Genomic DNA, 25,255 nt, shown 5'->3' on the forward strand with positions numbered 1-25,255 from the left:
AGGGTCATTCTCTTCTTTAGTGGAAAGTTTCTTCCCCAAATATTCAATCTATGTTCTACTAGCTAGCTGTTCCCATTTTGTGGTACAATATGACATAAGTCCCCAAGGAAAAGTATTATATATTCCATTAGAATACAGGCTGAAGGCTAGTGATTCTATGTATCTTTGTCAAGTTCTTGCATGTTTTCTAGCTCTTGGAAAGAAGAGGACAGGAAGATTTCTAGAACGATACACTCATGAGAGTTGGGAGAAGGGGAAAGGTCCCCAGTGGGAAGTTGTGTGACAGGATCTCTGGTGTCCTCTCCTGGGTCTGTCCAAATCTGTAACTTTGTTTCCTCTTCTGCCACTATACTTAACATGGCTTTGGGGAGGATCAAAGCCGAGAGAATATATGAAAACAATGTTTAAAGTATGACATGTTACACCTGATTATGGTCATTAATCCTCATTAGTGAATGTATCAGTCGTACAAAGAAGAGGCAATGCTACATTTTAACTCTTTTCAAAGCTAAATATAAATAAAGTCATGCATATCAAAAACAGGGAGTTACATACACAGGCATCCATTTCCTGGACTCAAAGGATCGTAGCACCTGGCTTTCATAATTGAGCTTTGTCCAGTTTTTTTTTTTTTTTTTAAGGAGCATTCCACGTTGCTCCTAGTGTTTTGATAATTTGCTTTGTATTTGAAAAATAAAGTATATGTAGCTTCTGACAACAGAACTTTAGACCCTATTTTGCAAGTGTCCCTGTTTACTCTTATTTGCCTACCTTGGGGGCTTTGTGAGTTCATCTGGTCTGTGTTGTGGAAATCACACTGAACAGGCAAGGAATCCAGGCTGTTCTTTTCTGTCCAAGTCATCAGGTAGAATCCAGTAGAAGCTGCCAGACCAACATATAGCACAGACTAGGCCAACACAGGAAGAGGAAAGAAGCCTTGCCAAGTTCTAAAGAGACTTTCTAGAAGGAAGCAACTACCTTCTAAGGAAATAATGTGTGTGTGTTTAGGGAGTGCAGGGGCTAACTTGGTCTTCATGCTGAGGTCAAGCATCATCTCATTGCAACCTCAAGGAAAGCACATCTGGCAAAATCTGAATTTTTTTTCAGATACCAAAGGTGTATGATTCTACAATACTTGCAAAGCTGTGAGGAGAAGGGAAGACATTTGTGTTTTATTTCAACTGTCATTCAGGACCCTAGCAAAGTGTTTCATGAGCACCTCCTCCTCCCTTCCCCAGCTTCCAGCTTCACCCATTTGGGGATGTATTATTTCTAGTATCCTTCTCCCTAGCAATAGTTGTGTGTGTGTGTGTGTGTGTGTGTGTGTGTGTGTGTTCCTTTGTCCCTATGAGATCTTCTTGCCATGGCTGCTGCTCCCTAATACCCCTTCCCCGATTAGACTCTGCATGATGTTTGAGCTTAGGTCACCCTGTCTAAGACCGCAGTCCCCAACCTTTTGGCACCAAGGACTGGTTTTGTGGAAGATAATCTTTCCACGAACCAGTGGGGCAGGGGATGGTTTCAGGATGATTCAAGGGCATTGCATTTACTGTGCAATTTATTTCTATTATTATTACATCAATTCCATCTCAGATCATCAGGCATTATGATCCTGGAGGTTCGGGACTCCTGGTTTAAGAGGTAGCACTTACTTGTGCCAGGGACAGATTTCCTGGGAACAGGAGTGGCCGGGCCACCCACCACTTTGTTGTTTTTAACTTGGAAACACTGGCTAAACAGCATTTTGGAAACACATTACTTGTACCATCCGTTGTTTCCTTATGACAGTTTTCTTGGTAGTTTTATTGTATGAAGAACCTTGATGCAACTGCTCTTGGTTTTATTATCAGAGTGGGGTTTAATGTTTTAATGTTACTCTGTAACATTAAAACATAAAAATACATAGGTGATGATCTAGGGCAAAGAAATAAAATCACCTGGATGTGAAGAGAAGGAATGAGTGACTTGGTGATTAATAGCATGGATTCTTAGTTAGGCTCTTTGGGAGAGAAAATCCTTTCTGATCTAGGACTTTAGGCAGTTAAACTTCCTGAGCCACAGTTTTCTCGTCTGTAATATGGACACAATCACGACTAAATTATTATGCTTTCAGTTCATTAAATTAAGTAATGCTTTAAAGCTCTTAAAATAGCACCCAAGAAATATCAAACACTCAATAAATTACTGTTATCATGACTCAGTTATATGAGTACTGCTGCTGCTGCTGCTAAGTCGCTTCAGTCTTGTCCGACTCTGTGTGACCCCATAGACGGCAGCCCACCAGGTTCCCCCGCCCCTGGGATTCTCCAGGCAAGAACACTGGAGTGGGTTGCCATTTCCTTCTCCAATGCACGAAAGTGAAAGTGAAGTCGCTCAGTCGTGTCCGACTCTAGTGACCCCATGGACTGCAGCCTACCAGGCTCCTCCGTCCATGGGATTTTCTAGGCAAAAGTACTGGAGTGGGGTGCCATTGCCTTCTCCGAGTTATATGAGTAGATGACTGCAAATTCTGCTTTAGATTAGGCCAATTATGTAAAATGAGTGTTGGTACAGGAAGAACTGGAGAAAAAGCAATCATCAGCCATGTCTACCACATTTATCCTGCTCACTTTGCACACTTTACTAATGAGTTTGGTGGAGGTAGCCTCTGTGGCTATAAATAAGATGAATCACTTAGATTGGTGCTTCTCTGATTTACTTGCTAAATCTTTCAACACCTATAATAAAAATAAATACAAGTAATGAAAATAAGAATTAAAGGCCTACTGGGCTACCTCTTGTGTGGCAGTCACTGGAACCTACTTTACAAATAAATTCAAGGTGTGAGTAGCTACACATCTCCCGTAGGTTGCCCGTAATAATGATTGGTTTACAACTTTTCTCTTTTCTCATGTCTTCTCCTCCATGATTTTGAGAAACTCTCACAGATAAGGTCTCTGTACATAGAGTAGAGACATGCTTCCCCCATCGTGATGAAGCTCACAGACCCCTACACTGTAGCCAGAGTCCTGCAGGTTCTTTGTAGGCTTGACTCGCCGGCCCCAAGGTCTCAGCCAGGCTTGTATCTGAAGCCGGCGCTTCGGTCAAGTCTTAACACAGAGCACAGTGCTTCTGGTCTTTTCCTACCTGGGAGGGGTAATGATCTATAAGGGAGACGTGAATTGATGGAAAGAAGGGATGAGAGACCAGCAGAAATCCTGAGTATAAAGCTACAGCTGGCTTAGGCTTTCTTCTTCAGAGACTGACATTTCTGAGTTGTGTGCAGTGTACCCTTTTCGTAACTTTAGAAGAAAGACTGAGAAACTTTTCACTTTTAAGGAAAAGGGACTAAAAGTTTCCTCACCTGGATCCTCTCTCGTACTGGTGTTTCTGCAAGGAAACACATTCTCTGTCTGTCTGTTGGACTCTGGGACTTGATCGGGTCAAATCCTGTGGATGACAGTGAGAGCATTTTTATTTGCACTTTATTTTTTGTTCACTGAAAGAGAACACTACGAGACGAAATCAGGAATGCACTCTTTGCTGACATTGCCGATGCCACCAGGCACGTGTTGCTGATTGCCACTGCAAGGTTTCTTTCCTAAACTCTGAAATTTCACCATGACGCTGGCAGGATTTTAATAGGTGATGGATTGAACTAGATATCTGCTTTGCTTGGCAGCTTGTCACACTGGAATCTTCTATGAATGCACAATTGAAATCCCCATGTTGGGATACGTCGGGTATTTTGTTAAATCTGTGCTGACAGGGAGAAAAGATGATAGCTCCCAAGAAGAAGCAGAGTTCAGTTCTCTTAAATTCTATTTAGGCTTGTGTGAATCATAAATCTTCTGTTTTTCATGTGTTTAGCATTATTTATTCTCAAGGATAAAGGTCAGTTTTCATTTTTACCTAATTACAAACAGGATATCTAACTACTGGGTTTCCCTGATCGCTCAGACAGTAAAGAATCCACCTTGCAGTGCAGGAGACCCAGGTTCAATCCCTGGATTGGGAAGATCTCCTGGAGAAGCAAAGGATACCCACTCCAGTATTCTTGCCTGGAGAATCCCATGGACAGAGGAAGCTGGAGGGCTACAGTCCATGGGGTTGCAAAGAGTCATACATGACTGAATGACTAAATTAATACTATACTATCTAACTACAGGATTCTAAGAAATGCAAGATGCTTTTATGGAACCGCTGCGTGATTTGTTGCTATACATGGCTAAATTATAACACTTTTGATGAATAAACCTTACATTTACAGCTAACGTGTCAATATAAACTTTCCCTTTAGAACAACAACAACAAAAAGTTCAAGAAAGTGCCAAGATTTCATTGGTAATTGGTGATTAGGTAAGGCTTAATTTTAAGGGCCGTGTCCTCCAAACTTGCAGACACATTTCCCCTCAAAGCACATCATCAAGTTTGGAAAGGACATTGAAATCATTAGAATTCTGTTCAGAATGCAGTGTTTTCAGACAGTATCTTTTTATTCCAGCTGCTGAGCTGAGCAAAAATTCTAACCTTCTGAGTTTCATTGTCAAAGTACCAAACAAAGGCAAAATGTGTTTGCTATGTAGGGACTTTACCTGGTGGATCTACTGGCCAAATCTTTTTAAAGTAACTAGCAAACACAAATCAGTAACTTTAGCCCATGTACACTATTTCTACCAGAAGAAAATTCAAGAATGTTTGAAAATAAATTTAGAAGGAACATCTTCATATGGGTGTCAGCTCCCTGTAAGTAGATTTCTGGGATAAAGTAGAAACAGACGCTTGCACACGAAGTCTCTTTGATACCCTAACTACTGTAGCAAGCAGTGCTGGTCTTGCCATTGTTAAATGTAACTTCAAAATTCTATGGCAACTTAAAAAATCTAAAATGAACTTAGGGGCAATAAACATTCAAACAATGAAATTCAAAGCTCATGATTCAAAAGTGCCTGCACAGCCACTATGGAGAACAGTATGGAGGTTCCTTAAAAAACTAAAAGTAGAGTCTCTGTGTAGTAGTGTTAGTCGCTCAGTCGTGTGGGACTCTGTGCAACACCATGGACTTGGCCTGCCAGGCTCCTCTGTCCATGGGATTCTCCAGGCAAGAATGCTGGAGTGAGTTGCCATTCCCTTCTCCAGGAGATCTTCCCAACCCAGGGATAGAACCCGGGTCTCCTGCATTGAAGGCAGATTCTTTACCTTCTGAGCTACAGGGAAGATCCAAGTAAAAGTCACTCAGTCATGTCTGACTCGTTGCGACCCCATGGACTATACAGACCATGGGATTCTCCAGGCGAGAACACCGGAGTGGGTTCCCTTCTCCAGGGGATCTTCGAACCCAGGGATCGAACCCAGGTCTCCTGCATTGCAGGTGGATTCTTTACCAGCTGAGCTATCAGGGAAGCCCCAAAGTCTCCATATGACCCAGCAATCTCACTCCTGGGCATATATCTGGAGAAAACCATAAGTTGAAAGGATACATGCACCCCAATATTCATTGCAGCACTATTTACAATGCCAGGACATGGAAGCAACCTAAATGCCCACCAACAGAGGAATGGATAAAGATACGGTACATATATGTAATGGAATATTACTCAGCCGTTGTATATATGTATATGTGGTACATATAACAATGGAATATTTTCAATATTGAAAAAAGAAATAATGTCATTTGCAGCAACATGGGTAGATCTAGAGACTCGCACTGAGTGAAGTAAGTTAGAAAGGGAAAAGTAAATACCGTATAATATCGCTTATATGTGGAGTCTAGAAAAATGGTACAGATGAACTTATTGGCAAAGCACAAATCGAGTCACAGGTGTAGAGAACAAGCTTATAGTTACCACAGTGTGGGGGGAGGGGGATGAATTAGAAGACTGGGATTGACATATATACACTATTGATACTGTGTATAAAATAGATAACTAATGAGAACCCGCTGTATAGTTCCCGATAGCTCAGTTGATAAAAAATCCACCTGCAATGCAGGGGACCCCAGTTTGATTCCTGGGTCAGGAAGATCCACTGGAGAAGGGATAGTCTACCCACTCCAATATTCTTGGGCTTCCCTTGTGGCTCAGCTGGTAAAGAATCCACCTGCAATGCGGGAGACATGGTTTTCAAATCTGGGTTGGGAAGATCCAACCCACTCCAGTATTCTGGCCTGGAGAAGTCCATGGACTGTATAATCCATGGGGTCGCAAAGAGTCGGACACAACTGAGAAACTTTCAGCACTGGGACTCTACTCAGTGCTCTGTGGTGACTTGAATGGGGAGGAAATACAATAAAGAAGGGATATATTATAGGTATGAGCTTCCCAAGTGGCGGTAGAGAACCTGCCTGCTAATGCGGGAGACGTAAGAGATATGGGCTCAATCCCTGGGTCTGGAAATTCCCCTGGAGGAGGGCATGGCAACCTACTCCAGTGCTCTTGCCTGGAGAATCTCATGGGCAAAGGAGCTATGGTCCATAGGTTCACAGAGTTGGACACAACTGAAGCAACTTAGCACACACATGCACACACGTATACATATAGCTGATTCACTTTGCTGTACAGCAGAAACTAACCACATTGTAAAGCAACTATACTCCAATAAAATTTTTTTTAATAAAAATAAAACACAAATGTATCTACAGCATAAAACTTTCCTTGTAGGACTCTTTCACTCATCACCTCTATCCTCCAGAAAAAACCCTGGTGAGTTAGTTTGTATGTCAGCATGCATTCGGTTGTTATGTATACAGAAGTGCATGTGTGCTGATGTGCGTGCTTTAACCATATGCAAGGTCACTCTTCAAATACCGTGTTGCAGTTGGCTGTATTTTTCCCAACAAGAGAACATGCTAGAGGGCGTTACATATGAGTCACATAAAGATCTATGTCAACTCTTTTAACACTTTATAGCATGTCATTACGTAAATGCACCCGTTTCCTATTCATAGCCCTTGACTCTGTAGCTGGTACTTGTTGTGCACTTAAGACTGTAATATTGAGCCCTTGTGAAAAAATATCTGCGATATATTTTCTGGAACAAAAGTTATGTGTGTTTTAAAATTTGATATAGTTATTGTCAAATTGTACTTTAAGTGAGAGTGTTTGTTTCCCTGGGCCTCAATTACTACTGGGTGATCCCAACTTTCAAATATGTTGTTAATGTGATAAACAGTGAGTGGTATCTTACCAATGTTATTTATTACTCTGAGTCCTAGAGAAGTTGAGTTACTTTTATATGTATATTGACTAATTTTTTTTTTCTTCTGAGCTCCAAGTTTATTTGTTTTGCTCATTTCTCTTTTTGAGTAATGATCTTTTTTTTTTTTTTTTTTAAAGGAACTTTTTACAATCTTTAAGTTAACATTGCCAGAGATGTTCTGGATATTTTCCCAGTTTATTTGGAATTTACTTTTATGGTGCTTATCATGCATGTCTTTAGTATTTAATATTATATATTTCATATTTATTTTCCCTTTAGGGCAGCGATCAGCAAACTTTTTCTATAAAGAGCCAAACGACAAGCTTTTCTGTGTTTTGAGCTTTGTGGTCGCTATCATGCCCACTCTGTCCTGTGGCTGCAGTATGAAGGCAGCCATACATAATGCATGGATGGATTGCCAGGGCTGATTCCAATAAAGCTTTATTTACAGAAAGAGGGGAGGGCCGCATTTGGCTCACAGGCTCTATTTTGCCAGTCCCTGCTTTAAAATACCTGGACTCTGTGCACAATACCTTATTAACTGTATGATTTAAAGCACCATTTTTTTTGTTGTTGTTATTATGTTTATAGTAACTTTTTTTTTTTTTGGAGTTTATTTTGTAACATGAAATGAGATCATGATCCAACTCTTGTTTTTTTTTTTGCCCAAACAGGTAACCAATTATCATAACAATGTCTGCCATATGAGTCATCTATGTTTTCTCTACTGATATAAAACTTTATGCCAATTGTTATAGTAGGATTTTTATATCTTTGGATCTATTTCTAGACGCTATTCGGTCCTACCTGTTTCTTGACTATACTCTATTATTTTAATTACTATCACTTTATAATAGCACCACTTGCTTCAATTGTTACATTTTGTTGTTTCTCAAAAATCTTTCAGATCATTTTACATTTTCAGATTACATTAAGAGAAGTTTAATGAGTTTTTCTTTTTTTTAATGCTAAAATTTTGGTGGGGATCACCATAAATTTATATATTAAGCAATAGGAAAGTTAAGAACATCATACATTTACAACATTAACTTTTTATCTAAGAAAAAAATACCATATACTCAAGAATTATTTCTTTTTCACTTATATTGCTGTATAATTGACAAATAAGGTTTTAAAATAATTAAACATCCTGGTGATTTGAAATATATATTATATATACATGGAACTTTCCTGGTGGTCCAGTGGTTAAGACTCCTTACTTCTAATGCAGGACTCATAGCTTTGATCCCTGGTCAGTAAACTAATATCCCACATGCCATGCAGTACAGCCCCTCATAATGAATTTATTATGAAATAATTCCCACCATCTAGTTAATAAATTATTAATTAACTTTAAGTTTTTAATTAACTTTCATCACCTCATATATTTATCCTATTTTTCTGATGAGAACATTTAAGTTCAACTTTCTTAGCAAATTTGTTATTCAACATAGTGTTGTTATCAGCTATAGTTTACATGATTTATATTAGCGTCTCAGATCTTATTTATCTTATAGTTGAAAATTTGTACCCTTAACCAAACACCCGTTTTCCCCACCCCACCCACAGCACTTAGCAGCCAGGTTCTCTTCTCTTTCTATGAGTTTGAAGGCTTTTGTCTTTCTCTCTCTTCCACATGTAAGTGATACTATGTAGTATTTGTCTTTCTTTGGTATATTTCACTTAGCATAATGCTCCCAAGGTCGTTGAGTTCAGTTCAGTTCAGTCACTCAGTCATGTCCAACTCTTTGCGACCCCATGGACTGCAGGACACCAGGCCTCCCTGTCCATCACCAACTCCCAGAGTTCACTCAAACTCATGTCCATTGAGTCAGTGAGGCCATCCAACCATCTCATCTTCTGTCGTCCCCTTCTCCTCCTGCCCTCAATCTTTCCCAGCATCAGGGTCTTTTCCAATGAGTCAGCTCTTCACATCAGGTGGACAAAGTATTGGAGTTTCAGCTTCAACATCAGTCCTTCCAATGAACACCCAGGACTGATCTCCTTTAAGATGGACTGGTTGGATCTCCTTGCAGTCCAAGGGACTCTCAAGAGTCTTCTCCAACACCACAGTTCCAAAGCATCAGTTCTTCGGCGCTAAGCTTTCTTTACAGTCCAACTCTCACATCCAGACATGACTACTGGAAAAACCATAGCCTTGACAAGACAGACCTTTGTTGGCAAAGTAATGGCTCTGCTTTTTAATATGCTGTCTAGGTTGGTCATAACTTTTCTTCCAAGGAGCAAGCGTCTTTTAATTTCATGGCTGCAATCACCATCTGCAGTGATTTGGGAGCACAAAAAAAATAAAGTCTGACACTGTTTCCATTGTTTTCCCATCTATTTCCCATGAAGTGATGGGACCAGATGCCATGATCTTAATTTTCCGAATGTTGAGCTTTAAACCAACTTTTTCACTCTCCTCTTTCACTTTCATCAACAGGCTCTTTAGTTCTTCACTTTCTTCCATAAGGGTGGTGTCATCTGCATATCTGAGGTTATTGATATTTCTCCCAGCAATCTTGATTCCAGCTTGTGCTTCATCCAGCCCAGTGTTTCTTGTGATGTACCCTGCATAGAAGTTAAATAAGCAGGGTGACAATATACAGCCTTGACATGTTCCTTTTCCTATTTGGAACCAGTCTGTTGTTCCATGTCCAGTTCTAACTGTTGCTTCCTGACCTGCTACAGATTTCTCAAGAGGCAGGTCAGGTGGTCTGGTATTCCCATCTCTTTCAGAATTTTACACGGTTTGTTGTGATCCACATAGTCAAAGGCTTTGGCATAGTCAATAAAGCAGAAGTAGATGTTTTTCTGGAACTCTCTTGCTTTTTCAATGATCCAGCGGATGTTGCCAATTTGATCTCTGTCTCCTCTGCCTTTTCTCAAACCAGTTTGATCACCTGGAAGTTCACAGTTCACGTACTGTTGAAGCCTGCCTTGAAGAAAATTTTGAGCATTACTTTGCTAGCATGTGAGATGAGTGCAATCGTGCAATAGTTTGAGCATTCTTTGACATTGCCTTTCTTTGGGATTGGAATGAAAACTGACCTTTTCCAGTCCTGTGGCCACTGCTGAGTTTTCCAAATTTGCTGGCATATTGAATGCAGCACTTTCACAGCATCATTTTCAGGCTTTGAAATAGTTCAACTGGAATTCCATCACCTCCACTAGCTTTGTTCTCAGTGATCCTTCCTAAGGACCACTTGACTTCGCATTCCAGGATGTCTGGCTCTAGGTGAGTGATCACACCTAGAGAATCTTTTTTGTACAGTTCTTCTGTGTATTCTTGCCACCTCTTCTTAATATCTTCTGCTTCTGTTAGGTCCATACCATTTCTGTCCTTTATTGTGCCCATTTTGCATGAAATGTTCCCTTGGCATCTCTAATTTTCTTGAAGAGATCTCTAGTCTTTCCAGTTCTATCGTTTTCCTCTATTTCTTTGCATTGTTCACTAAGAAAGGCGTTCTTACCTCTCCGTGCTATTCTTTGAACTCTGCATTCAAATGGGTACATCTTTCCTTTTTTCCTTTGCCTTTCAATTCTCTTCTTTTCACAGATATTTGTAAGGCCTCCTCAGACAACCATTTTGCCTCTTTCCATTTCATTTTCTTGGGGATGGTCTTGATCACTGCTTCCTGTACAATGTCACAAACCTCCATCCATAGTTCTTCAGGCACTCTGTCTATGAGATCTAATCCCTTGAATCTGTTTGTCACTTCCACTGTATAATTGTAAGGGATTCAGTTTAGGTTATACCTGAAAGGTCTAGTGGTTTTCCCTACTTTCTTCAATTTAAGTCTGAATTTAGCATTAAGGAGTTCATGATCTGAGCCACAGTCAGCTCCCAGTCTTATTTTTGCTGACTGTATAGAGCTTCTCCATCTTTGACTACAAATAATATATTTAATCTGATTTTGGTATTGACCATCTGGTGATGTCCATGTGTAGAGTCTTCTCTTGTGTTGTTGGAAGAGGGTGTTTGCTATGACCAGTGCATTCTCTTGGCAAAACTCAAATAGCCTTTGCCCTGCTTCATTCTGTATTCCAAGGCCAAATTTGCCTGTTACTCCAGGTGTTTCTTGATTACCTCCTTTTGCATTCCAGTCCCTTGTAATGAAAAGGACATCTTTTTTGGTTGACTGGAGCTACTTTGAGGAGATATCCCATGTCTAAGGACAAAGGAGAAGCCCTAGTAAGAGGGGCAACATCACATTTAGAATTAAACCCCATACCCACCAAGATGCTCCGAGGGCTCAAACAAACCTTGTGCACATGAGGGCCCAGAGACCCCAGAGGGACTGAGACAGAACTGTGATTGAGTGTCTCCTGCAGAGGTACGGGTCAGCAGCGGCCTGCCACAGGAGCAGGGGCTCTGCGTGCAGCAGACCTGGGTATGGCATACGCCCTCTTGGAGGAGGTTGCCATTAACCCCACCATAGTCCGCCAGAACTTACACGTGACTGAGGAAACAGACTCTTGGAGAGCACAAGCAGAACCTTGTGTACCAGGACCCAGGAGAAAGGAGCAGTGACCCCACAAGAGACTGACCCAACCTTGCCTGTGAGTGTCCAGGTGTCCAAGGTTAGCCACGTTGTCACAAATGGTAGGATTCCTTCTTTTTGTGACTGAATAATATTCCAGTATGCACATGCATATATGCATGTGTGTATATATGCACAAGCTAAGCTAAGTCACTTTAGTCGTGTCCGACTCTGTGCAGTCCCATAGACAGCAGCCCACCAGGCTCCCCCATCCCTGGGATTCTCCAGGCAAGACCACTGGAGTGGGTTGCCATTTCCTTCTCCAATGCATGAAAGTGAAGTCGCTCAGTCATGTCCGACTCTTAGCGACCCCATGGACTGTAGCCCACCAGGCTCCTCCATCCACGGGACCCTCCAGGCAAGAGTACTGGAGCGGGGTGCCATACATATATAATAAGTATATAAAATGTCACCCTTTCTTCCATTCATCCATTAATGGAGACTTACGTTGTTCCGTATCTTTGCTATTGTGAATAATTCTACAGTGGACATGAGAATGAAAATATCCATTTCTCCTTGAAATACTCACTTGATTAAGTGTTTTTCTGTGCCCTGTTATACAAGGCATCGACTGTTCATTTTAGGAAACTGAGAACATTGATTTCAATGAAAAAAACAACAGAAAATATACAAATATTTGTAAGCATTAAACATGCATAGAATATCTTAGGTACTGTTTGAAATGAGGGAGAGTAAGAAGGAAACAGTCTGTCCTCAAGGCATACAATCTCTTTGTGGAGCAATTATTACATGCTCAGAATGATTCAATTAAAACTCTACAGCAGAAAAGGTGTGAATTGTTTGGCATTTATGTAACATTGAAAATGGCAAAGTAACTATGAACAGCTAAGGGCATGGAAGAACAGAGATGAAAACAAGAATTTAGAGGATGGGGATGCTGCCGGGGTTAAATAAATAGAAAGGGGACATTTCCATGAAATTAACACACAAAAAGCCTGAGGGGGTCCTCAGATTATATCAGGAGGCAGCAAGGCAAATAGCCTGTATTAAGTGAGATGTCTGTGTTAGGGAATAAGAGGAAGGTTTGGTTCAAAAGGTACATTGTTGTCCATTGAAATGCAACTATTGTTCATCAAATATGGCATACTTTCCTCTACACTTTTTCATTTTTTTAAAGAACTTTTAATTTTTTTTTTTTTTGGCTCTGCCGTGTCATCGTTGCCGCGTGTGGGCTTTCTGTAGTGTGGTGAGTCAGCCTGGGCTACTCTTAGTTTTGGTGCCGGGGCTTCTCAGTGCAGAGGCTCCTCTGGGAGCTCGCGGGCTCAGCAGCTGTGGAGCAGAGGCTTAGTTGCTCCACAGCATCTGGGATCTTCCGGGACCAGGAATTGAACCCGTGCCTCTTGCACTGGAAGGTGAATTCTTAACCAATGGACCATAGGGAAGTCCCAAGGAATAGTGTACTTTTTAGAACTGAAGGCATGTAATTCTGAATAAGAGATTGACAGGTACAAAGAGAAAACGTTCCAACGATACATCACCTTCGATATGTCCAGTATGTACTCAGAATTTCTTTTTCAGAGATACATCACTAAACTGGAATTTGCCAATTCATTTATAAACATGTTGACAACATTCCAATCTTAATAGCCATTTAGCATATCAAATATAATTAAATGTTGTAAACATTGGATATAGTGTTTATCGTATCTCTTAAAGCCTTATTTTCTGTGGATTATCTCTAGAGAAAGCAAGTATGCAGAAATAAAGTCCATATCATACTTTCTAGGAAACAGTGAGTTACCAGGGCAACACAGGCGTATATAGGTATGGTAAATAATTTATTTTATAAACATTGCCAGGGCAACAGAAACCACTTATGAAATCAGTGGAGGATGGAGGATTAGGATACAGATAATCTGTGGAACTATGTGTTCTTTTGCAGCACATTGGAATGAACTATTCCAGTGTTATATCTGAAACCGTCACAGTTTTGTGAAGTATGTGAATATTCATTAAACAAATGATCATGAGTAAGTTTAAATACCAAGAGTATTTCTAAATATTAAAAGGTATATTATTCACTATTTCTTGCCTCACAGAAATGTCATAGGGATATTTTAGTTTGCTTGAAAGATTAACCCTTGCTGGGTTAGCCTTGGAGAGCCCAGTTATTGCTACCTAGGTTCTGTGTTTGCAGTTTAGGGTCATCATTAACTGTGTTGACTAGTGTAGGTTTTGTTAAAGAAATAATTAAGAGTAATGGATGGGGGGAGGGGATATAGTCATACATGATCTAATGAGGTATGCTTTGGGAAAAAAAGGCAATATTTTAGCTTCAGTAACAAATGTAACAAGTTTTACAATTTATAGTCTTATTCTTCAAAATACTAATACAAATGCTGGTAAAGTGCCTTCAAACTTTACTACAGCTTACGAGGAATATTTACTAAAGGTAAGACTTGAATTCACACTTTCTCCCTGTTTTAATATAGTTTGCTTCTCTCTTGTTCAAGCTCCCTCTTAGAAAATACCTATATTCAGCTATGGGTGGTCAGGAAAATGTGTGCAAAACATATAATTGGTAAAGAAGATGGAGTTATTCATTGTGCCAGGGAGTAAAGGAACAAGGGCAAGCTTCACAGAGGAGGTAACTCCTGAGCTTGGCTTTGCCTATTGGACTTGCCCACCGGTTTGATGGAGATGAGAAGGGGAAGGGTTCTCCACTAGAGTATTCCTATTTAGATGACTCTTTGAAACTATAGCCTTTGTATGCAGTGTATTCAGTGCTATTACATGTATGTGTAGAAGACAAAATTAAATCCTTATTTGAAACATCTAGTCTAAGTTAATGAAGAAGGCAATGGCAACCCACTCCAGTGTTCTTGCCTGGAGAATCCCAGGGACGGGGGAGCCTGGTGGGCTGCCGTCTCTGGGGTCGCACAGAGTCGGACACGACTGAAGCGACTTAGCAGCAGCAGGCTAAGTTAAAGTCTTTTGGAAGTAGAGAGTTAAAGTAAACACCTCCTAAGTACTTTTTCTGTGAATTCATAGGAATGATTGTATTTGGGGAATGGAATTGTCTTAGAGAGTAAGCTGACTGTTCCCTGAGTGGTGGGGTCAGGGAGGAGACAGGGAAGGAAGTGCAGAGAGAAGGACTCAGTGCCCATCAGTCTTTAGACAAGTTCGGATTATCCATCCATTGTTCTGTTTGCATTTTAGTTAATATTGCTGTCTATTGAAGAAAAAGTTTTTCAGGCACAGTGTTGGATGTCAGGCAGGAAGAGTGTTCTACTCAAACCCCAGCTTATAGGCAAGGCTTTGATTTATATACCATGTGTGACAGCTCGTGAGCATCAGAGAGGGCCAGGACTTTCCATAGGCTCCCAGGTGCCTCTGATGCTGCATCTGCCATGAACATGGCATGCGTGTGACCTTCAACAGTGGGGCCACAGGAGGTGTCACTTAATCATGAATTAGGGCTGTCATCCCATCATCCCACTCAAACGAGATCTTCCCCTGGAGATGTGCCCACATCTCTGGGCAAAGCTTACCCCTAGACCCTTCACAAGCTTTCCACTCAGAATTGTATGAAATGTGCAGGGCGTGTTTACTATCACTTGGGTGCCATGAAATAATCGCTGCACTTCCTGAACTAGGCTGTCTTAGGTCCAGTCTCTGAGCACCCCCAGGTGCAAGTGGGACTCCCACCCTCCTTAGAGCCCAGGAGAGTTTTGTGTCTCAGCACTCAACTGTCATCAAATGGTTCTTGTCATGCTATTCAGATGATAAAGTCAGAGGGTTGGCATGCTAAGGAAAAATATCTAGCAGCACTTATATGTCTACTTGAGGGGTTTTTATTTGCCTTTCTGTTATTTCTTATTTTTCTACTATGGAATCAATTTGGGAGGAATTTTTCAATGATGTCATCTTAGAATAGAAATTTTTTAAAATTTCCTTTTGGGAAAAATTTTCACAAAAAATTATTATTCATATGGGGAAAACAAGTTGATCAGGTTATAATCACAAAATAGACTGAGATAAATGATATATGATAGATGCATAGGAAAATAGGTAATAGATACCGTATCCTGGGGCATTGGACTGGTTCTTTCTCAGCTAGAGTATACTTTTACTATTTGAGAGCTTATCACATACACTTCACAATATCTCTCCCTTTTCATTTAGTTTTTGTGCAGATCAGGTACTGACTATTTGTTGATAGACCACACTGCAAGAGCAATTTCTGCATTGGCAGTTATTGATACACTGCAAGCTTTCAGCTTTTGTTAGACAAGGATGCTGACCGAGCTTCTGAGGAAACCAAAAGGGTACATCTTCTTTGAATCCAAGTCTAATACTTAAGGGACATTGATACTGCTATCAAATTTGTCTTTGTAGATTTGATTATTAAATCGTGTCACTTACAGTCAACAGATTTGTTCGAAACTAAAATTTCACTTATTCCCATTGCTTTTCAGTTATAGATTTATTTATATTAGCTTAAGCAAACTGTGTTAATCACCAAATATTTTTGTTGTCTTATCTCTGCTCTCCTGCCTTTCTGGGAAATTTGGAAAAGGTTTGCAAGATTTTTTTGGTCCATTATGAAGCTCTAGAATAGTGTTTGCAATATAATGATGCAGTTGTTGGCCATGATTGATCACTATAGGCAAAGGCTATATATAATGAAGCATGATTCTCCCAGTCTCTTCTCCATCTTCTTTTCCTTCTTAAAAACCTAAAACAATCAGTAGATATATTTATTAGAAGCAGCAACCTTTGTTTTCACTATGATATAGGAAAACACTCTTCTCAGATTGAATAGAAGAATGAATTTGGAAAAATTCATAGTTTGAAAATCTGAGCAAGTTTAGTTCTGCTTCCTGTGTGACCTAATTTTCTACCAGCAAATCTCTTTCTTTTGATATTGAGATTCACTTGAATATAAAAGAGATATCCACCCCCTTCATACCCAAGGAGAATGAGCAATAAGAATTTCTACCTTAACCCCCTCTTAGAAAAGATCTGAGGCTTCTTACAATTAAAGACATGCTCAAAAAGATGGTTAACTTAAAAAGGAACATATGCCATATAGCAGAGGACATAAAGTTATCAAAACTTTAGGTTGTCTATGGGTAGCTTATATATAACGGACTACTAAAATTTTGTCTTGAGTTGAGAAGTCAAAGCCAAATGGTTAAAATGAAAAAAAGAAAAAAAGGTTATATTGTTTCTTTCACTGATAAAAGGAAACATATCATAATGCTAAGGAGAATTTTTTTTCTTTTTCTGCTGCGATATGCTAGAAAATAATTATAATGGTGTAATGTTATTTCCTAAATAAATATCTGAGCAATCTTACATGCAGAGATAATAAATGTGGCAATTTAGTTTATTAACTCTCAAAACAACCAAGCAAATGTTAACTTTAAATTTTGTGATGAAATATCTAGAGCAGCCAAATTAAGATTCTTCACATTTATAAGTTTCTCATAACCTAACTTGATACAACCATGCTACTTAGGAAATCTAATTGCTTAGAATTGGGCTTGTTTGTTCTTTCAAATTTCCTTCACTTCAGTCAGGATTTTATGAAATTGTATGCTATCTGACATCATCATCACATGAAGTCTTCTTTTTTTCCTTCATCATTTAAGGGGGTAATATGCAGGATTATCTGTAGTCTACACCATAATTCTCAAGAGCATCTTTCAGAATAGCCTGAACATGCCCTCAATTGATATCCTATGGATCTGTTTCTTTGAGTGTTTGAGAAACAAGTTTCACCTAAATATTGGTGGTAGGTCTGAGAATGAACTGGCCAGCATCACTTAGAGGCTTGTGAAGTACTCATGAGTTTTAGCGGTATTAGGACCTGTTTTGTTGCTGAGTCAGGGGTGAAATATATTGATAGGAAACAGAATCAACATAACTGAATTATTTGATATGGATTACAAGAATTTTAGAATAATATGCATCAGATCAGATAAGATCAGATCAGTTGCTCAGTCGTGTCTGACTCCTTGCAACCCCATGAATCGCAGCACGCCAGGCCTCCCTGTCCATCACCAACTCCTGGAGTTCACTCAGACTCACGTCCATCGAGTCGGTGATGCCATCCAGCCATCTCATCCTCTGTCGTCCCCTTCTCCTCCTGTCCTCAATCCCTCCCAGCATCAGAGTCTTTTCCAATGAGTCAACTCTTCGCATGAGGTGGCCAAAGTATTGGAGTTTCAGCTTTAGCATCGTTCCTTCCAAAGAAATCCCAGGGCTGATCTCCTTCAGAATGGACTGGTTGGATCTCCTTGCAGTCCAAGGGACTCTCAAGAGTCTTCTCCAACACCACAGTTCAAAAGCATCAATTCTTCGGCGCTCAGCCTTCTTCACAGTCCAACTCTCACATCCATACATGACCACAGGAAAAACCATAGTGGCATTGTATCTTGCAGTCATTCTTCAAGTTCAGCTGACTCTGAAAACTGCACTTGAGAAATGACAACAAAATCAGATAGTCAACAGAGAAGACAAAGCATACCTTCCTGCTAGCTTTGATAGGAAGACACACAAATAGTTCAGTTGGCATCACGCTACTTACATAAGACATTTTTTGAGTTAGTATGGTGCTTTCCTTGTGGCTCACATGGTAAAGAATCTGCCTGCAATGCAGGAGATCTGGGTCGATCCCTGGGTTGGGAAGTTCTCCTGGAGAAGGAAATGGCAACTTACTCCAGTATTCTTCCCTGGAGAATTCCATGGAGAGAGGAGCCTGGAGGACTACAATTAACAGAGTCACAAAGAGTCAGACACTTCTGAGTGACGAACTCTTTCACTTTCTTTCTTTTCCTTTTTAAATCAACTAGCATAAGTATGACTTCACTGTATGTAATGGAAGACAGGAACAAGCTGGGAAACGTGAAAGCAGATTACAAGAACAAGGATTCATCCTTATCCATATTAAAAAGAAAATTGTATTCCTGACTTCTTAATTCTCATTTAGCCAAAGGAAATCAGCTTAATTATCGACTTGCACTCTGAACAGTAATCTTAAAACTTCTATTTAGAATAGAGGACTTTTATCAAGGAGTTACTCTGAAAGTGTTTTAAATCAATACACATTAGAACGACTTCTGCATAGCAGTAGTGTATATTAAAAATCAATTCTTACTTTCCTATAAAGCCTTTTATCTCTTCAGTCTGGTACCTCAAGTATTTTCAATCAATACTAAAAAAATCATTATAATGCTAAGTTTGTATTACACGCTACATGCAGAAATCCTTAGATTCAAATGTCACACTCTTCAACAAATGATTCTGGGAAAACTGTACAGCTACATGTTAAAAAAAAAAAAATGAAATCAGATCATTCTTTAACACCAAACACAAAAATAAGCTCAAAATAGATTAAAGACTTAAATGTGAGACCAAACACTATACAACTCCTAGAGGAAAACATAGGCAGAACACTCTCTAACATAAATCGCAGCAATATCTTTTTCTTTTTCAGTTCATCTCCCAGAATAATGGAAATAAAAACAAGAATAAACAAGCAGGACCTACTTAAAAGATTTTGCACAGCAAAGGAAACAAAAAACAAAAAGACAACCCACATTGGGAGAAAATATTTGCAAATGATGTGGCCGAATGTCACACTCTATAATTATTTCTCTAACTTCCTGAGATGCATATACAAAATTTATTTCCAAGAATAGTTTATATTATACATGACATGGACAGATGGATGGATGGATGGATACCATATATATTTTTCTGTCCACACATGCTGGTCTCCATTATGTATATTATTTCCAAAACACTGACCTATTCATATAATACAAATAGGTAGATGTTTATATGAGCATATTCAAAGTCTCACTTATATGATACAAAACAAAGACTAAACCCTGTTGAGATTCACAGTATAAACTAGAATGAGAAAAGAAAGAAGGAAAGTTGTGAAGGAGATGAAATAGACAAATCGAGGAAGAGAAAAACAGCTAGGAAGGATGCCTAGGTCAAATCTGACTCTAGCTGATTTCATCCTAGATTGCTATAGCAGGTGATGTCCTTAAATAGAATTAGTGTATGGAAGGGAAGGATTAAGTGCAAGATCAGGGATGCAGAGTTCCTTTCGGGCATGGTGAATTTGTGGAACCAGAAGAAGGTTTTCAGTATATAGCTTTTGACATACAAAACTGGTGGTGATAGACTGGGGAACCATTCATTCCTATTGGAGAGAACAGACGGGATTTCTAACAATCCACTTACTTTTCATTAGTAATTACCTATTAGTGAGAGCTCTTAGATATAAGAATATGAAACAATGTAACGACATTACATCTCGTTCACTACTCTAATGTGCACTAAATCAAACGCTTGCTTATGCTCCTTGCAAGTGAGATTATTTTGCAATTTATATTTTGCTTACACCTATAATTTTAAGGTCAATTATGTATTTATATTGGGCTTCTCTGGTGGTTCAAAGAATGTGCCTGCAATGCAGGAGACCTGGGTTCTATTCCCGGCTCAGGAAGATATCCTGGAGAAGGAAACAACAACCCACCCCAGTATACTTGCCTGGGAAATCCTCTGGAAAGAGGAGCCTGGTGGGCTACAGTCCATGGGGTCACAAAAGAGTTGGACATGACTTAGCGAGTCAACAACAAACATATTAAATGTGTCTCTTTGTCAGCTTAAGTGGATGTACCTGATGTTTCCACTTAGGGAACCAACTACCATGATAAAGTAGAGGTCCATCCATTCAATTAGAAGAAATCTTAGAGTCTGTTTAATCCAACCCCTACTGAAGTTTAGGAGGTGATATAATGGTTTGAAAAATCATGTATGTTCATGCAAAACTGTTTTGTTCCAATCCTTTGTAACATTTTGGGGAAGACATTTTTCATTAAATAACCTTTCCTCTGTAGTCACCAATCAGGCATGAGGAAAATCTGTAAAATTTGAAAAACATAACAGTAGTCCCCTGCCTGGTACAAACCAAGGAAGCAATCAACCCCATTGTCAAATATCCAAAGAGACCTCTGTATATTTAGATGTGTTTATCTCATAGTTAGTCATCGTGAACATAAGACGTCTCTAAACCATTACCATTGGAAATGGAGGTAATCTCTAAACCGTTACCATTATTTACTTTTAGCATAGGATGATCTTGTTCATGTTTCTGAAACCGTTTCATTTCTTTTGCTTTTTTGACAAGAATGGATTAATTCAGGCTTTTCTGGATTATCCTATCCTTGGCACTGTGGGCTTTCAGCTGTAGTTTTTTCTGACATTGTGCTTGATGCCGGTAATAAGAACCACTTTTACTGATCATAAAAGTATGAGCTCAGAGTGACTCAATAATTCCAGCATTTCAAATGGCCAACTTGAAAGGCTACAGAAGGGAGACATGAGAGCTAAATTGTTGAAGAACATCGTATTTTCCTGTGGGCTTTTTCCATGCCCTGAGGATTTCATACATGCTATTCCTTGCGCTTTTCTCTTCTCCCTGTTTGACATTTTAAAGAGCAGGAAGTTCAAAGAACATTTCTTAAGAATCCCTAGCATGTGTCCATATCACTTGACATGTGTTTACAAATTGGATTATGGCTCAAAGATTTAACTTTCCTGCACATCTTTTTCTCAAAATCAGATTCAGTCTGAAATTGGCAAGAGTGATGATTCATTGGCAGCCAATCAGCAGGAGGGCCCTTTGGTGGAATATTGTGTGTAATACAACAGGATTAAATGTTTCACATATAAACCTTTCATCTGTACCATCTAATTACTGACATCTGAGCCTGTGTCTAAGATTTTGTCATTTTTTTTCCTTTTGTATTTCTAACAAGAACAACAGTAAAACACGAGACTCTCAACTTTTGAGACCGTCTGGAACAAACAGCTAATGCTAAAACATGCAGCTTCAGTCTTTCGAGATGGATTAGAATGTATCCCCAGCACTTTACATGATTCTGATTTGCCTGGTTCAGCAAGGCTGTCGTTAGTTGTAATCACCCTTTCTTATGAAGTTAAATAGAAAGTACCACAGAAATCAGAAATGGTTCAGTCATTTGCTCATGTCCACTTCTATTGTACACAGCCAGACATAGGAAGAGAAATGTTCTGGCTGACACAATTTCTTCCTACAACTGTCCAAGGAAATGAAATAAATTGTCACAGCATTGATTTCTTAGCAGAGTAAAAATTATATAAGAAGGAAAGCCCTGCTTTTATGTATACTCCTTTACTCTCTGATCTTTTTCTTTCTGTCTCCATTTACTTTTGATCTGATACAGTTTAAATTCATCAGACAATTACTAAATCTCACCACACTTCTGTTTCAGGTATATTTTCTCTCCTTAAGTTTAATGAACTCCAACAATTATCCATTATTGAGCATATATGCTTTTTTTTTCATTTTAAATAATTGAACTTCCTCAAAGATTGTGACTCTTGAACCTGATATTCCTTGTATTGCTTTCTTTGAAAACTTGTTTATTGGTTGCTCAGGATAAACAGTCTTTATTCCAAGACTGATTGATTTCTTGATTCCAATCTTGGAGAAATTGCCTGGAGAAATATCAATAACCTCAGATATGCAGATGACACCTGCCTTTTGACAGAAAGCAAAGAGGAACTAAAGAGCCTCTTGATGAAAGTGAAAGAGCAGGGGGAAAGCTGTCTTAAAAGTCAATATTCAAAAAACGAAGATCATGGCATCATCCATCACTTCATGGCAAATAGATGGGGAAACAGTGACAGACTTTATTTTTTGGGGCTCCAAAATCACTGCAGATGGTGACTGCAGCCATGAAATTAAAAGATACTTGCTCCTTGGAAGAAAAGCTATGACAAACCTAGACAGCATAATAAAAAACAGAGATATCACTTTGCCAACAAATGTCCCTGTAGTCAAAGCTATGGTTTTTTCCAGTAGTCATGTATGAAGGTGAGAGTTGGACCATAAAGAAGGCTGAGTGCCAAAGAATTGATGCTTTTGAACTGTGGTGCTGGAGAAGAATTGGACATGACTGAGCTAGTGAACAACGCAACAACAGGATAAGCGTGTCTTTATCTTAAAGTGGGCTTTGAATTGTCACATATCTAACAAAAATTGTGATAGAATACCACAAGTGTAAATGAATCAAAAACAGGTGGGTTATATTTCCATGAAAATATTGTGCATTTGAAAATTAAGGAGATTCCTTCGGGGAAGAAAATATGTTTTAAATTTTATTACTCTCTTGGTATTTAAGAATCCTCCATCGGAGGTTCAAGAGCTTCAAATTATAATTACTGTGTACTTAACTTTTGGAATATTTCCAATAGAATCAAGAAAACCTCTGTTTTGTATTGCCTGTGTCTTGGAAGAATAACAACAGTGGAAAAAATAGATATTCCTTATGCCTTCTTTCCTGTCATAGCACTAAAGATGCTAATTTTCTTTTAAGGCAGTATACTTATGAGAATCCTTTATCCATTCATTCATTCAAAAAACATTTATCAGATGTCTGCTGTGCTAGGCACTTGGAATGCAGATCTGAACCCCAAAGAGATTTCTTCCCTAGTGGAATGTGCATTCTAGCAGGAAAAAGTTAATTAAGTAACAAAGAACATGCTAAGCAGCCTCTTAAATAGTCTTCTCCAACACCACAGTTCAAAAGCATCCATTCTTTTGGTGCTCAGCCTTCTTTATGGTCCAACTATCACATCCCTCCAGTTTTTGATAAAATTATCAAAAAGGTATACTTTGCCTTTGGGAATCTCAGCCATTTATTTCAACACCCCCTCACAACCCGACCATAATACCCTTTCCTCAAGACACTTCAATATTTGAAAAGCTCATTCTTTCTCTCTTTCACTTTTGTATTTAAACAATATTTGTAAAGAATTGACTATGTGCCAGACACTGTTTGCTATTCGAGATTCACGTCTACAATGCGTGGTGAACAGATGTGGTCCCTGCCTCCATGAAGCTTAGGGTGTTTCAGGGAAGAAAGAGTAATCAAATGAGTGTCTTAAAGGAACATTGAAATAAGCCAGCCGTAAATTCTGTTACAGATTTGCGAGATTATGGTTGTGTCTGTCAGCGAGCCCTCACTTACCCTGAGTGCGTATGTGTCTGTGTCTGGTGGAAGCCAGGAGAGGGCTCATGAGAAACAGAACATAGCCTTTCAGGCCAACTACACTATTTAATAGAGTGTCTATTTGATAGAGTGTATACTCCTCCCCAGGAGAAGGCAATGGCACCCCACTCCAGTACTCTTGCCTGGAGAATCCCAGGGACAGAGGAGACTGGTGGGCTGCCGTCTATGCGTCGCACAGAGTTGGATACGACTGAAGCGACTTAGCAGCAGCAGCATACTCCTCCCCAAGCCTCTTCTGAATAAATTGATTTGGTTGTCAGTATCTTAATGTGGATGAGGTTATCAGTAGTCTTGGGCATGTGTGTTTCCTTCTATCACCACATAAATGAAAAGTTTAACTCCTTAGAGAATTCAAGGCATCAGCAAGCATTGGTCCTTGAATTTAGAATTTCCAATCTGTGGAATATTGCCCCACCTGTCAACTTCACATAGAAGTCCTTTGCTCTGTCTTTATATGAAATTGTTTTATAATATTATTTATTATAACAAAATATAAGCCTGAATATTATAGAATAAATGTTTTTATGCATGAAGGAGGTGAGGCTCAGAGAGGTTAATTGACTTTCCTAATGTTACACAAGTTGTTGGCACAGCTGTTTCAATCCAGTTAACATCAATTCTATTCCATTACATCTGGCTTGATTCTTCATTACATTTTTGTATTTCAAGCTATATAATTTAACCCAAAGTAAATCAAGTAGACAGATTAATCAAAAAAATTATGATTAGGTCCTTCTCTATATAGATTACAAAATATTAGTTATTATGTCCATTAATGCCAAGTAGATTAGCATAAGTAAAAAATTTAGAATCTTTTAGTGGTCCCATCTGGAGAAGGCGATGGCACCCCACTCCAGTACTCTTGCCTGGAAAATCCCATGGACAGAGGAGCCTGGTGGGCTGCAGACCATGGGGTCTCGAAGAGTCAGACACGACTGAGCGACTTCACTTTCACTTTTCCCTTTCATGCACTGGAGAAGGAAATGGCAACCCACTCCAGTGTTCTTGCCTGGAGAATCCCAGGGACGGGGGAGCCTGGTGGGCCGCCGTCTACGGGGTCGCACAGAGTCGGACACGGCTGAAGCGACTTAGCAGCAGCAGCAGCAGCAGCAGCAGCGGTCCCATCGGAAAAGGCGATGGCACCCACTCCATTACTCTTGCCACAGTGTTCCCATCATTACATTTTAAGAAGAAAAGAATTAAATTTAGTTAAAAACTTATTTTGACAGACACCTTTATCCAAATTCATGGTATCATTATGTAGTTATTTTTTTCTCAGAATTATACAATGCTAGATCATACATCTGAGGTAAGTTTATCTTAATTTTAGTCTGTATGATCACTGGAAATGGCTCATATTAATATTATAAATATAGTATATTCCTCAACTGATCAATTTAAATTCACCTGTTGCATTTCAAAAGAGGTGAA

At 39.3% G+C, this 25,255-nt stretch overlaps 1 protein-coding gene across 9 annotated transcripts in view; it reads left to right on the forward strand.

The window, feature by feature from the left end:
* RBMS3 (RNA binding motif single stranded interacting protein 3) overlaps positions 1-25,255 on the forward strand; it is an 803,408-nt gene that overhangs the window by 679,349 nt on the left and 98,804 nt on the right. The gene's annotated exons all lie outside the window — the stretch shown is intronic.

The sequence above is a fragment of the Bos indicus genome, chromosome 22 (assembly GCF_029378745.1).
Source record: "Bos indicus isolate NIAB-ARS_2022 breed Sahiwal x Tharparkar chromosome 22, NIAB-ARS_B.indTharparkar_mat_pri_1.0, whole genome shotgun sequence".
NCBI classification, from domain to species: Eukaryota; Metazoa; Chordata; class Mammalia; order Artiodactyla; family Bovidae; genus Bos; species Bos indicus.